We start from the raw sequence: 14,223 nt of genomic DNA on the forward strand, positions 1-14,223 counted from the left end.
AGGATGAGTTAGTGTTCCAGAGAGAGAGACACACAAGATAAGCAGTAGGAAAGAATGGAGAGTTCAAAAAGGAGGTAAATGCTGCATAAGGAGGCAGGGGAAAGTTCAGCCAGGGTGCTTGCCAGGCAGAAGTGTTAACCTCTAGAATAGAGGAACGAACAGAACTTTCTGGGAAGGGGACAGACGTGTTTGGAATTTTACAAAGACCACCTGAGCAGCAGTGTGGAAAGACAGACTGAAGAGAGTGATATTTGAAACTGGGGCCCAAAAGCTTGTGCAATGGTTAAGACAAAGATTGAAAACTTCAACAGCAGGGGGAGGAGGAGTTTTGAGACAGTATTCTAAAGCTTAAATCAGTTAATATGTATAAAGTGCCTAGGTCACTACAATATGACCCATACATAGAAACTCAAGTCAGTACCTTTCTGTTCACTTTGTTTTCCTTATACCTAGGAATACCATCTGGATATGGTATAAAATAGCCATATCTTTCATTAGCCATAAATACCTGAGAACCCAAGGTTTCAGTTTAACATGTTTCCTCTCCATACAACCAAAAAGGCAAAATAAAATAACTGGTGTTTGTGCCCACCTTCATGAAAAGTAATTATCCAAATCCAAACTACAGTCATGTTATGACATGACTAAAGTCATAACCAAACCAGGGAAAATTTAAGAAGTCTTCAAGGCAGAGCATAAAAAGATCTGGGCACAGTAGGTGCTCAATAAATACTTCATGACTGAGGATAAATTACTCTCATGAAATATCACATAAAGCAAAACAGCAAGGAGAGGCTCGGGCGAAGTCCAAGTTCACCTACTACAAGAGTCCCCAGGAACATACAAGTATGCTTGGCCTACTACCACTCTCTTTAGAGGTGGTAACCTTGATGATGAACATGTTAAGAGCACTCAACCTCTCTAATAAGTACAAGCATATAAAAGCTAAAAATGGAAGGAAACTCATCTCCTTATGACACCAAACAACTGTGCTTATAGCTGCTGTTAGCCTGTTAACACAAACATTCACCAGGGGAAAAGGAGAATCACAACATTCTGCTGATCACTGTCTGATGACCAGTATCTTGTCAGTCAATGAGGAGAAGAAACCAGTTCCTTTGGGCAAAAATTGTTCATATCTAATAAGGCTTCAAAAAATCTGAGAAGGTTGAAGTAGATAGAATAAGGATATTGGAAAGGTTAGGTAACAGCTGTCAGGCTTCACTTCTATAACAGCAGGCACATCTGCTTCAACGTCTGCTGGGAACAGTAACTCTACATATGTACTGGAAGGTGCTTCATGTGGGCCTCAGAAGGTGAGGTGATAACTGCCCTTTAAAGGAAAGAGAGCCAGAATTGATATCCCTCCCCAGTTTTCGATGAGCAGGGGCTTACCACCAGTCCCCATACCTCAGCAATATCTTTGTTGAATTAAACAAGGAAATTACTGTATAGTAATTACATGTACATTACTATACTGCCCCAATGGGTCTCTTTCCTATTTAGCGAAAGCAGAAACTCTGAAGTCAAAAAGAAGAAGATAATGCCTCATCTGCTAGACAGTTCTAGTCCTCCGCATTTCCACAGCAAGTAAATATTATATAGCAGTTGAAAAAGTCAGCGAACATGTTCACTGCCCCTCCAGCTACACAAATGGTCAGAAGCCCCACTGTGCACAACCCACGATCATACCTGGTTTGCATAGGAGCAGTGGTCCAGGGGGCGTTTTAGTTACATTTTCTAACTTCCATACAACCTTAAGGACCTAATAGGCTGACTGAATTACGACTCTTGTCAAATTAAAAATCAGTACTTGGTACGGTAGCCAATTAAGTTCTATTTTCAGCAAACTAACAACCCATATCTGTCCCAAAGGATTGTAACCTATGACAGAATGAGGTTTAAATAGAAAAATAAGCATCTTTAAACAGCTCGGAGAGCTTAACCTCAAAGGAGCTGCATATCTCACCTGAAGACCAATACCATATCAGAATGCAGGCACAAGAGTGCAGGCCCATGTCAGGATGCAGGGTCCTAGTACTGGTTTTCAAACTCATACACATGTGTCACAAAAACTACTACTCTGATTAAGATCCTTCTAAATTAACTTCTCTTTTCCCCCTGGAAAACAATCAGACCCCAATGGTAATCATTCTCAACAACCATAAAGGAGGTGAGTGTGTTTAAATTAATCTCCCTGGCCTGGGAAAGGCAATCAAGAAACAACAGGAGGGATTCCCTGGCGGCGCAGTGGTTGAGAGTCCGCCTGCCGATGCAGGGGACACGGGTTCGTGCCCCGGTCCAGGAAGATCCCACATGCCGCGGAGCGGCTAGGCCCAGTGAGCCATGGCCGCTGAGCCTGTGTGTCCGGAGCCTGTGCTCCACAATGGGAGAAGCCACAACAGTGAGAGGCCCGCGTACCGCAAAAAAAAAAAAAAAAGAAACAACAGGAAATCAGACAGGTAAATAAGGTATTGACTGTTACTTAGGATCCTGCCAGGCAGGGCATGAAACTATTCTCTGCCTCCTTGACAAAAGATGTGCGGCCTTGAGGAGACACAGATATCATAGCTTGATCACAAAGATACCTGAAAGAAACTGGTAAGAGTTTTGTGGGAACTTGTCTTAAATGGAAATGGGAATCTGGACTTGGCTCTGCAAATAATTCTCTAATTTCAGTATCTTGGGTTTCCCCTCTATGAAATGGTTATTGTGAATAATCCAGGTAATTATCATCATGTATTTTATGAGATTACAAATCTAAACATACTTTGAATATTTTCATAATTATTAGAATGACATTTCATTATGATTTTTTTTTTTTTTTTTGCGATACGCGGGCCTCTCACCGTTACGGCCTCTCCCGTTGCGGAGCACAGGCTCCGGACGCGCAGGCCCAGCGGCCATGGCCCACGGGCCCAGCCGCTCCGCGGCACGCGGGATCCTCCCGGACCGGGGCACGAACCCACGTCCCCCGCATCGGCAGGCGGACCCTCAACCACTGCGTCACCGGGGAAGCCCTCATTATGATTTCTTTTACTTTAATTATTAGTAAGAGAAAGGAAAGCGCTATCTAATATATAAGCATCTGGCTAATTTGCTCTATGGCTAGCCAAAAGTCATTCCTGGGATGAACAGAGGACTTATAAGTCAAATCATGAAACAAGGTTCCGACTCCGATTTCTATTCCAAATGAAAACTTCAGAAGAACAAAAGTTTTCTTCCTTTCTTAATTCCTATGGAACCACAAATGCTGCTATTCCTTCTGCCCCAGCAACTTGGTATAACTGGAATGAGTTACAATTAAAAAGGAAATTAAATATCATAGGCAGTAATAAACCAGCTTCCATTTTTCTTGATGTATAGTTCAATTACATTAATTAGTATAATGAAGGAGGAAGAAGGCAGACTCATTGCCACATGGTATAAGCAAGTTTCATTAAGAACCACCTACCTCACTTATGAGGAATGTATAGAAATGTAAGTGCAGAAGCATTGTTTCTATGGGGACCTAATCAGTCTAATCATTTTCACGAATTATAAGCCATAGAATCACAGGGCCTGTGGGTTGGAAGGGAACTTAAAAGTGTACCTCTAGCCTCCTATGCACTGTCAAATCCCCTCCACAATATTCCTACCATCTGGTTATTCAGCTCATGTGTCAAGGCCTTCAATGAAACGAAACTAACTTCCTGGGACAGCCCACTCTCTCTCTCACTGAACACCTTTCTTAGAAAGTTCTTTTTTCATATTAAGCTAAAATGTTTCCCTGTAATTGGTTCTAGTTTTACTCCTTAATGTCCAACTCACTGCTGTTCTGGCAAAATCTTCCGTGGGTGGGACTATCCCCTCTAGCACTTTTGGCCCCCTACCCAGTAAAAGTGTCCTCCAGTGATGCACACCAAGGCAATGTGTGTACACATTTCCAACTTCCCACCATTAATAACCACCGTAAAAGTATTACAGAAAGGAACTCTGGAAATTTAGGCCACATCATGGGACTTTAGAAGTTTGGCCCTTTTCGCCAGGAAATGGGGAGCTTTTTAAAAAGTTGAGGATAAGGAGAGTGACAGAATCAGAGGTATGTTTCAGGAAGATTAACATAGCAGCCATATATAGAACTGGATTAGAGGGGGGACAACTGGAGAGAAGGAGGCCAGGTAGGAGGCCATTACAGTGGTAGAGGAAAGATGTAATTAGGACCAGAACTACTCACAAGGTGTTCTGGTCAACAGCACACTGTCCAAACCAATTTTAAATGACTCCAATCACCATGTAGCCCTAGTCTTCATGATGTATGCTACCGTAATGCGTCACTACCATGCAAGTCAGAGAACAGTCTTCATGTGCTGCAACAATCCCCCCCATGGTGTGAAGCTAAGGGTTTTTTGCATAGACTATTTAATATGCAAGTATGGAGGTGGGTACCCTGCCTTATTACATATGGGCTAATTAGGAAGCACATTATTTGTAAGGCATTAGCATAACAAATCAACTTAAAATGACACTTGAGAATAGGCCATTCAAAGTGAAAGCCAAGATTATAAATCTAAGTCTTTCAACAGGAAAAAAAACCCACCTGACCTAAGGGAAGCAGGCAGCTCTCAGCTAGATGGATGTGCAAAATGAAGTCAGGCACCTTATTTGGGGATCCAAAGTGAGCCGGAGCTACTAAATAAGCTTGACTGACAAGAACGATTACTAACTACATAATATTTGAATATATAATACATAAGGCACGATATGAGTCCCATTTAATATTCACAAAGACTAAGATTTCAACAGTATCATCATTTTACAGATGAGGAAACCAGAGCTCCAAGGTCCTAAATAACTCACCCAAGGTTAGTCATTACCAAGTCACAGACTTGAAAAAGACTTGAAACCCAGGTCACTCTGACTGCAAACTGTCCTCTTGCTATAGCACTCGATTCAGAAATTACTTTAACAAGATAACAAGAACAAGACAAACGATCTGAAGACACACGTAAAAGGGACTGTCAAGAGGGTGGACAAACATGACCAGTTTGGGTCAAGAAACCCTACACGGAAGGTAAGGGGCAGAGTATAACATCAAGGGCAAACTACTGAGAAAGGCCGACAGAGCTACAAGGCTGAGCAAGAAAGGCTACAAGCAAAGGAAGGTATCAATATCTTTGTTCAGCAAGGTCTTTGGGGTACAGACAGTGGACAACAAAAACAGTCTTTCTTCTCTCGTGAAACATAGGAAGGCTCATCACGTGTTCTGCAATAGCCAAAAATGTCTATCATATGGCAGAAAAATTTCAAAAGCCAACCAATTTTCTTCTGTAAGCTGACAAATATATTGGGCTTTCCCTTTCACCACCTTGAAATACATTCTACTCTGGAGTATACCGTGGTTATGCCTTTTTGAAGTCAAAAAACGTTAATACCCAATATCATCATCCAGTATGGCAGCTATACTTTTCTTACTGCCCATTCCTGTCACTGTCCCCAAGCATGGACACCCAAACTTGCTCTTCCAAGTATCCTAGTCAGCAGGTAGAGTACAGACACCCAAGTCTGTGTTACAGGCTAAAAGAATATCAATTCCAAAGCGGTTTCCTCTGCCAAACCCTCCCCTAGGTCAATCAAACTTCACCAGCTCTTCCTTAGAGCTCTTCAGCATTTATTTCTACTAACTACACGATGGTATTTTGCACATAATGTTAAAGTATCATTCTAACAATATGGTTTTTCCCTAAGTTCAATCCCCCTTCTGCCAGAGGAAGGCCGTACTTCCTCTTTATAGGGGAGTGTTTCCACTTGTTATTGGCAGGTGTTGAGAGGGTAACGAGGAGGTGTAGTGACGGCCTTGATTCTAAAAGAAAGCTGCAATGACTGGGACTTTCGTCTTAACAAGCTGGGTCACTGGATATAACATCTTAAGAGTCACAAAATTCACTATTTGTGAACAAGGATAAGAAGGGGCCTACCGGCTAAAAATCAGGAGGTGAGCATGCGGAAGACTACAGAAGAAATGTATCCAAATTCAAGGTTGACAAAAGAATAAGAATGTGCTTTGCCTGAAGCCACAAATCCCAAAGGATAAAGGGCAGGCACATTCTTAAAACTCATCTGCCCCTGAGCAGACATAGCTGTTCTGAGCTAAAGTAAAACAGAGCCGTGTTCGAATAAGCACCAGTGTGGAAGTGACTGCCACCCCAGCATCCTCCTTCTGTGGTCTGGCCATAAACGTCTTGAACCCTTGATTTTAAGAAATACCTACTGTTTCAGACTCCCACTGCACTTAGATGTCTAAATGGCACAGTGACACATTCTCTCCCCTTAATTTCCTCACTACACCCATATATACAAGTAATACTACTTTCACACATTTTACTTAACCCTTATAATTATAGGCCTTTGCTACATTATGCCCAAGAAAATGAAGACTAGGAGGATAATATGCCCTGGGTCATAGGAATATCTTATAAGAAGATTCTTATTTTGCCCAGGAAACCACATACTGCATAGTCTGACCTCCAGGACACAAAACTTCAAACACACTCCACATCTTCTGTTTAAACATCACTGCCCCATATATTTCCCATCTTTTTAAAAACCACCACCACCGCCACTGAATCTTACATTAAACAAGAAATGTCAATTGTTTGTTTCCACAGATTATCAAAGTTGGCACATAAAAATCATGAGGAAAACTGGCAGATTCATTTATTTGGGCAATTTCAAAAGTTACCCCTTGCTTTTGAAGATCAACCCAAATAAATGAATTATTCAGATTCCATTAACTTTTGCCCTAAAACAACGGAACAGGGGCCAACGAGATGACGATCTTATGACAGTTTGACCAAAAGATAAAATGGTCAATATAAATTCATGGGCTGATTAGAAAGCAGAGTTAGAAATACCTGTTCGTTATATAGACCAGTAAATTTCTATTAAGATGATACAGAATGGGACTTCCCTGGTGGCGCAGTGGTTGAGAATCTGCCTGCCAATACATGGGACATGGGTCCAATCCCTGGGCCAGAAGATCCCACATGCTGCAGAGCAACTAAGCCCGAGAGCCACAACTACTGAGCCCACGTGCTTCAACTACTGAAGCCCACGCACCTAGAGCCCGTGCTCCACAACAAGAGAAGCCACTGCAATGAGAAGCCCGCGCACCACAATGAAGAGTAGCCCCCGCTCGCCACAACTAGAGAAAGCCCACGCACAGCAACGAAGACCCAACGCAGCCAAAAATAAAAAAACAAAAGTTGAGTCCTTTAATAAAAAATATACAGATTATAATCCTAACAACGTTCAGTTTCCTACAAAAAATATTTGTATTCTACAAAAAAAATATTTGTATTCTAGTTTCAAAGGAAAAGTGAACCAGTATGGGAATACTTGTATTGCATCACTCAAGGCTTACACAGGGTATCAGTGGCATCTTGTTCATACTCGAAGGTCAGTACACTAAGTAGAGATCTTCCTGCCTACTGTCCTGTGCTCTGTGATTTTTTTAAAACTGTTTTTCACCTTGAACAAATGTACAGTTTTCTAGCTGTTGATCCTTCTTTAATTTTTGTAATTCTACACTGCAGTCGAGACTCAAACTGGGGTATAACATGAGAATAAATTTATTTTTACTCTTCAAACTTTAGTAAGCCCCACTCCTTAGCAGCATTATCCTGGGAAAATTTAATCAAACTATCTGTGCCTCAGTTTCCTCATCTATAACCGGGGAGCATAAATCCCTTCAGTCACATACTGTTACGAGGATTAGATCTACAGCAACTATCAAGGACTTAGAAGCAGCATTTAGCACAGTGGGAGCCATCAACAAATATCTGTTACTGCCATTCAAACCTAAGCCACTCGAGAGTTCCAAGTAGCAGCAGCTAGCAACTCGAGGAAACGTGCACACTACCTTCTAACAATGGAACCAACGCTCAGGGCCATTCCAGCCGGAACTTTCACACCTCATGGAGGGCCCACCAATGTCCATGTTAAAGCCAATTTGTACTTCAGGTATGATTAATCTTCTGCACTAAAAAACAACACGAGTGTTTTCTCACCAAGAAGTTCTTGAAGTTCGACAGGCTTCCAGAACATCTGTATGACTGTTTCAAAGCAGCAGCTTGCAGAATGAAAAACCAGGGTTTCAACAGCTTTAAAAGTATGGTTTGAGTCGAGGGACAGAAGCCTAGGAGACAACGCAGAGCCGGGCAGCGCGGGGAGTGCTGAGGGCAGGCAGAAGCACAGGACCGCCAGCATGTTCTCCGGAAACCACTGGAGCCGGGTCACCGCGGCCAGCGGCTCCGCCCTAGAGATGGAGTTCAAACGCAGCCGCTGCTGGCTCAGCCTCTTCTGCGACCCACCGGAGGACACAGTCGCAAAGAACGCTACACCATGAGACCCGGATGAGGGAAGGGGCCCGCCAGCTGCCGGTGGCCTGCTCCCAGCCAGAGCGTGCTGGTGTGCAATAGCCGCACCCCCGGCTACACGGGCGAGCTGCAGCGGCGTGAGGACACACAGGTGCTGAGGAAGACAGGCCAGTGGCCTCCTGATAGCGGGCCACCTGCTGAGCACTCCCCCTGCCGCAGCCAGGTCTGCATTTCTGAATTTCAAGAACGAATTTCAAGATTTCAAGAACGAAGGCGATCTGCACCGTCGGGCTGTGTTCTTGCTGCTGCAGATCGGGGAATGCACTCAGGACACGGAGATGATCCTGGTGGACAGGACCCTCACAGCCATCCCCTTTCACAACAAGGTGCTCTTTGCCGAGGCAGGGCCAGACTCTGAACTGCGGCTGGAGCTATATGGGGCCTGCGTGGAAGAGGAGGGGGCCCTGGCTGAAGCCCCCAAGAGGCTTGCCACCGAGCTCAGCAGCTCCCTGGGCTGCTCCTCAGGGAGGCGTGTGCGGGTGTCTCTGGAGACAGCTAGGGGCTCGGGAAGCAGTCCCATCTTGCTCCCCACCCCAGCTGGTGGTGGTCGTTACCACCTCTTGGCTCATACCACTCTCACCCTGGCAGCAGTGCAAGACGGACTCCACACACATGACCTCACCCTCACCAGTCATGAGGAGAACCCCGCCTGGCTGCCCCTTGATGGCAGCGTGTGTTGCGTTGCCGTCTGGTGGCTCAGCCCTTCCGCATGACTCAGCCTACTGCAAGTGGCACCCACAGAGCGCAGCAAGCTGGGGAGCTGCAGGACTGGGTGCGAGCGCATGGAGTCCTGAGAGGCACAAACAGCTTCTGTCACCGTCAACCTGAAGACACAGACACTGGGGAGGAGCCGCTGTTTACTGTTGTGATCAACAAGGAGCCTCAAGTCGGGGCAGGTGGACCAGGCAGTGGGCTGGCTCTTCACCCTGAGCATCAGTAACCAGTATGGGGAGGATGAGGTGACACACACCCTTCAGGCAGAGAGTCGGGGAGCCCTGCAGAGCTGGACAGAAGCTCTGTGGCAGCTTTTCTTTGACATGAGCCAGTGGAAGCAGTGCCGTGATGAGATAATGAAAATTGAAACCCCCGCTCCCTGGAAACCACTCCAAGTACTGGCCAATCAGGGTTCCTGGTACCATGAGATGGTGACAGGTGATGCTCAGGGCTGAATAGGTCTGGGGCCTAAGCTCTGACTAGCCTCCTCCCCTCAATCCCTTCCTGGTGCCACAGCTATTGAGCCGCTGGATGACATCACAGCGGTGATAGACAGCCTGGCCCAGCTGGAGGGCACGAGGCTGGAGACGCCCCCAGCCTGCCCTGCCTGGCCCCTGCTCGCCTGCTTCAGTGGCCCCAACCCCAGCCCTGACCCATTCCCTGCTCTGGAGGAGATGCCGAACGGTCTCCCTGGATGCTGTCCCCGAGACCACTCCCCTGGGGCTTCTCGCTCGGTTGCCCCCTCCCCCCGAAGCGGTTCCCACAGTCCAGAGGCCTCTGCAGCAAAGGCTCACCCCACACTTGGCTCCAGTCACCAGTGTAAGATGGTGTGCTGGCAACAGGGTCTGGCCAGAAGAAGAGGTGGTCTGTGTGCAGCTGGGCTCTGGATTCGGTGCTGTTTGTAGCAGGTTGGCCAGCTTGGCCTCCCCTTCCTCTACTGGACTGGGGGATAGGCTGGGGAGGGGGAGCAGAAGCCCCTTTTAAGCTGTGGTTGCCATGGTGCTGAGGGACTCTTTCCCAGGGCTGGCTGGGACCCCCTAAACCCTTCCTGGGAGAAAACTGGAACCAACACTGCCCTACCTCCCTGCACTAACCAGCTTTGAGGATGGCACTGAAGAGCCCTGGGAGGGAACGCACCTCCCTTGTGACTCCCACATTGACCATTAAAGTTATTTAACATCAAAAAAAAAAAAAAAAAGTATGGTTTGAGTTGGGCTGGAATGAGTTGGCACACCAATCACTCCTCTGTCAGAAGAGTTGGTTTCTAAAAAGCACTTTGGTTAGTTCACCAAGGCACTGGTGCCAATAAACTTCCCGTTGTATCTCATAATAAAGCATTAAACAAATAAATGGGGCATAGGATGGAGAAAGATTTACGATTTAAGCCCACCCGAGGAGACAATTTATGAAATAAAATGATCAACGTTCTAGAATTAAAAAGTAGTTTTACAAAATAAAATGTATTGAAAAATATCTAAATATAGAAAAATAAACAAATAGTAAAAAAAAAAAAATCTGAAAGTCATGCAAGAAGATACACTTATAGAGCCAATAAACTAATTCTACTTTTAAAGTAATCGAAGAAGATGAATGGTTTACATGAAGGGAAATCAAATGTAAATTACGTGAAAAACACATTCTTACTAGTAATCTTTTATGCAGATGAAAACAACTCTAAAGTCCAGTTAATCTAGGAAAACAAAAATACTGACGAAACAAAAACTCGATTAGATGTAGGAAAGTTTAAGTATTTATGTGGTACAGTCTAAAAATTCGCTTATATACCTTTAACCTATTAACTCACTTTGTGGATATAGTTCTAAAATAAATAATCCTAAATAGGAAAAAAAAGTACATGTTTAATGCTATTAAGAAAAAAGAAATCTAGAACATGGACATAACTAGAAAATAGTATGTTTGCTTAATGGAATATATGTGTGTTTAAAATTAAAAGTGCCATAATTCAAGAAAAATGTGCAACTTCCATTTCCAACAAAGATGAAACAAGGACCAAATCCACTGTCCTGCATAAAATCAAAAAAACCAAACATTTTGAAACATGGTTTTCAGTGATAGGTAACAGGCAACAGAGAACAGTGATCCCTAAGAGACAGGACACAAATGAGCCCTAACTGCTTACTGCCTAGAGTTTCTAGTGGGAATGGACAAGGGTTTGGGGGAGACCAAGCCTGCTAGAGCTCTTGGCACAAAGGACCAGGGTGGAGAGAGCAGCACAGAGAGATGACTTCTGAGATCCGCACAGGGCCTCTCTTGAGCACAGTACTGATCAGCCCAGGAGTGTGCTTCCACCTGAGGCCAGGGGAAGAACCATGGGAAAGCATTAGAAGCAACAGTGCCTACCATCACCATAATGACCCAACCATTTTACTCCAGGGTATTTATCCAGGAGACAAGAAAATATATATCCACACAAAAACTTGTACACAAATGTTCATCAAAGCTTTATATATAGAGCCAAAAATTGGAGGCAACTGGAAACAGCCCAAATGACCACCAGAGGTAAATGGATGGCTAAACCACAGTATATCCATACAGTGGAATACTACTCAGCAACAGAAAGGATGAACTATTGACACAGACCACAACACAGATGAATCTCAGATAATTAGACTGAGTGAAGAAAGCCAGATTAACAAGAGTAGATACTGTAATGATTTCATTTATATAAGCTCTAGAAAATGAAACTAATCTATCATGAGAGAAAGTAGATCAATGGCTTGGGGGTACATGGGAAGGGATAGAATGGGGCACAAGGAAACTCTGGGTGGTAATGAGTATGTTCACTATCTTGACTGTAGTGATGGTTTCATGGATATATATATATATATATACATTTCTCAAAGCTTTCCAAATTGCACACTTTAAAAATGTGCAGTTTTCCTGCATATCCATTATGCCCCAATAAAGCTGTTTGTAAAAATAGACAAAACGTTGGGATTTCCCTGGTGGTGCAGTGGTTAAGAACCCGCCTGCCAACGCAGGGGACACGGGTTCGAGCCCTGGTCCGGGAAGATCCCACATGCTGCGGAGCAACTAAGCCCGTGCGCCACACTACTGAGCCTGTGCTCTAGAGCCTGCGAGCCACAACTACTGAGCCCACATGCTACAACTACTGAAGCCCGCATGCCCTAGAGCCCATGCTCCTCAACGAGAGGCCACCACAATGAGAAGCCCGTGCACCACAAGGAAGGGTAGCCCCACTCACCTCAACTAGAGAAAGCCCACGCGCAGCAATGAAGACCCAATGCAGCAAAAAATAAATTTTTAAAAATAGACAAAACGTGGTTTCATGAACAGTTATAAATATCAGAATATAAACTAACACGTATACACTGGCCACCATCATATGATTAGAGAGATCTACATAAATGAAGTTTGTTAAGGTCTTTGGAGTTTTTACTTTTGTAAAAATTTACACCCACTGAGTTTATCTAAACGGCCATTCTTATTTTCTAGAAACAAGAGCTGGGAGACAGTTTGCCCATGATCATACGAAAAGGTCACACAAAAGAAACAGACCACACAACTCATAAGATGCCAATCTCTGTTCTACATTACATTCGTACACACTTATAAAATAACAAGATTATTGGGAAAGAGACAGATAGCTCCTTCAGAAGAGTTGTAAACCAGGGAAACTAGAGCAATTTCAATAGGGTACCCAGGTGTTCCCAGCAGTGAAGCATGAAAGGAAACCCTGTACACAGGTGGGACGACGATGTGTGGAAATTAGCCCAGTCTCAGAATTCAAAGCAACCTTTCAAAAATCCAAGTTAACATGCCTTGACATACATGATGCTCACTTAAAAGCCAATTGTGTGGTTTTTGTTCAAAAAAAAGGGAAAGCCATTTTTCATCATAAGACATAAAATGTTGAAAGAAAAAGAGGGGGAGCCGCAGCTATGTATTTCCTAGGGCTACCATAAAAAATTACCAGACACTGATGGCTTGGAACAACACGAACTTACTCTCTCCCAGTTAAGAGCCCAAAGTACAAAACTCAAGAGTGTTGGCAGGGCCATGCTCTCTCTGAAGGCTCCAGGGCAGCCTCTTTCCAGCTTCTGGTGGTGGCCAGCAATCCCTGGCAATGCTCAGCTTACAGCTGCATCACTCCAATCTCTGTCTCTGTCCCAGGGCCTTCTTGCATCTGTGTGCACCTGATCCTCTCATGAGGACACCAGGCATTGGATTTAGGGCCCAGCCTCATCAGGTATGACCTCCTCCTAACTGATTATCTGGAAGTAAGGTCTTCACAGATCTAATGTCATAGTCATAGGTTCTTAGTGTTACAACTTTAACATATCTTTTGGGGGGGTTCACAACTCAACCCACAATAGGGGGACAAATACCTAACATAGTAAAATTCTCTTCAAGGAGACAATAACAAAGGAGAGTAAGATTTCAGTTAATGTATCAAGTAATGTTTTCACTTCTAAATAAACAACTGTGCCCATTTCACACTGAATCAAAACACCTCAAAATGGCTAACAAAATGCAAAAATTGGTTTCCTTTTCTTTTTCCAATTTGAAAATTATATTTGCAACAAACATCCCTGACCCATAACTCCCTCTGATTAATAATATTTTCATTAACAAATATACTGCTTGAATTTGGGGGGCTGAGACTTTTTTTTTTTTAAACAACCAGAAAGGAAATTAAAAAAAAAAGTTTCATTTAAGTCAGATGTTAATTTGCTTGTAAGGGGTCTTGTCCTTTCAAGCCATCATCATCATAAAGGCGTTTTATGATCTTTAATATAATGTGTATGTACTGGTACACTCAATTTACACTTACGCACAACACTATTGTTACAGTGTACACATACATTCTTATAGAGCTAAGAGTAAATGATTTAACCGCAGTTCAAACATTCTTTTCTGCTAGGTGTCTAATGTGTACCAACCATATAAGCTTAGCATAATTCAGGACATAATAAAAATTTGATTCCTATCCTCTAATTTATAAATGAAAAAAGTTTCACTGTTAAATAGTAAAATGTATTAACTGAAACTGATTAAACCCATCATATCACTAAGGAAGAAACTGAAGACTAAGATACAAGTCACCTGA

General features: G+C 43.7%; 1 protein-coding gene and 1 pseudogene across 1 annotated transcript in view; one reads left to right on the forward strand and one right to left on the reverse strand.

Moving 5' to 3' along the window:
• The window catches only part of SND1 (staphylococcal nuclease and tudor domain containing 1), a 417,876-nt gene that overhangs the window by 281,281 nt on the left and 122,372 nt on the right, over positions 1-14,223 (reverse strand). The window lies entirely within an intron of this gene.
• Positions 8,246-9,954, forward strand: LOC132524139 (rhotekin-like; annotated as a pseudogene).

This window comes from Lagenorhynchus albirostris, chromosome 8 (assembly GCF_949774975.1).
Source record: "Lagenorhynchus albirostris chromosome 8, mLagAlb1.1, whole genome shotgun sequence".
NCBI classification, from domain to species: Eukaryota; Metazoa; Chordata; class Mammalia; order Artiodactyla; family Delphinidae; genus Lagenorhynchus; species Lagenorhynchus albirostris.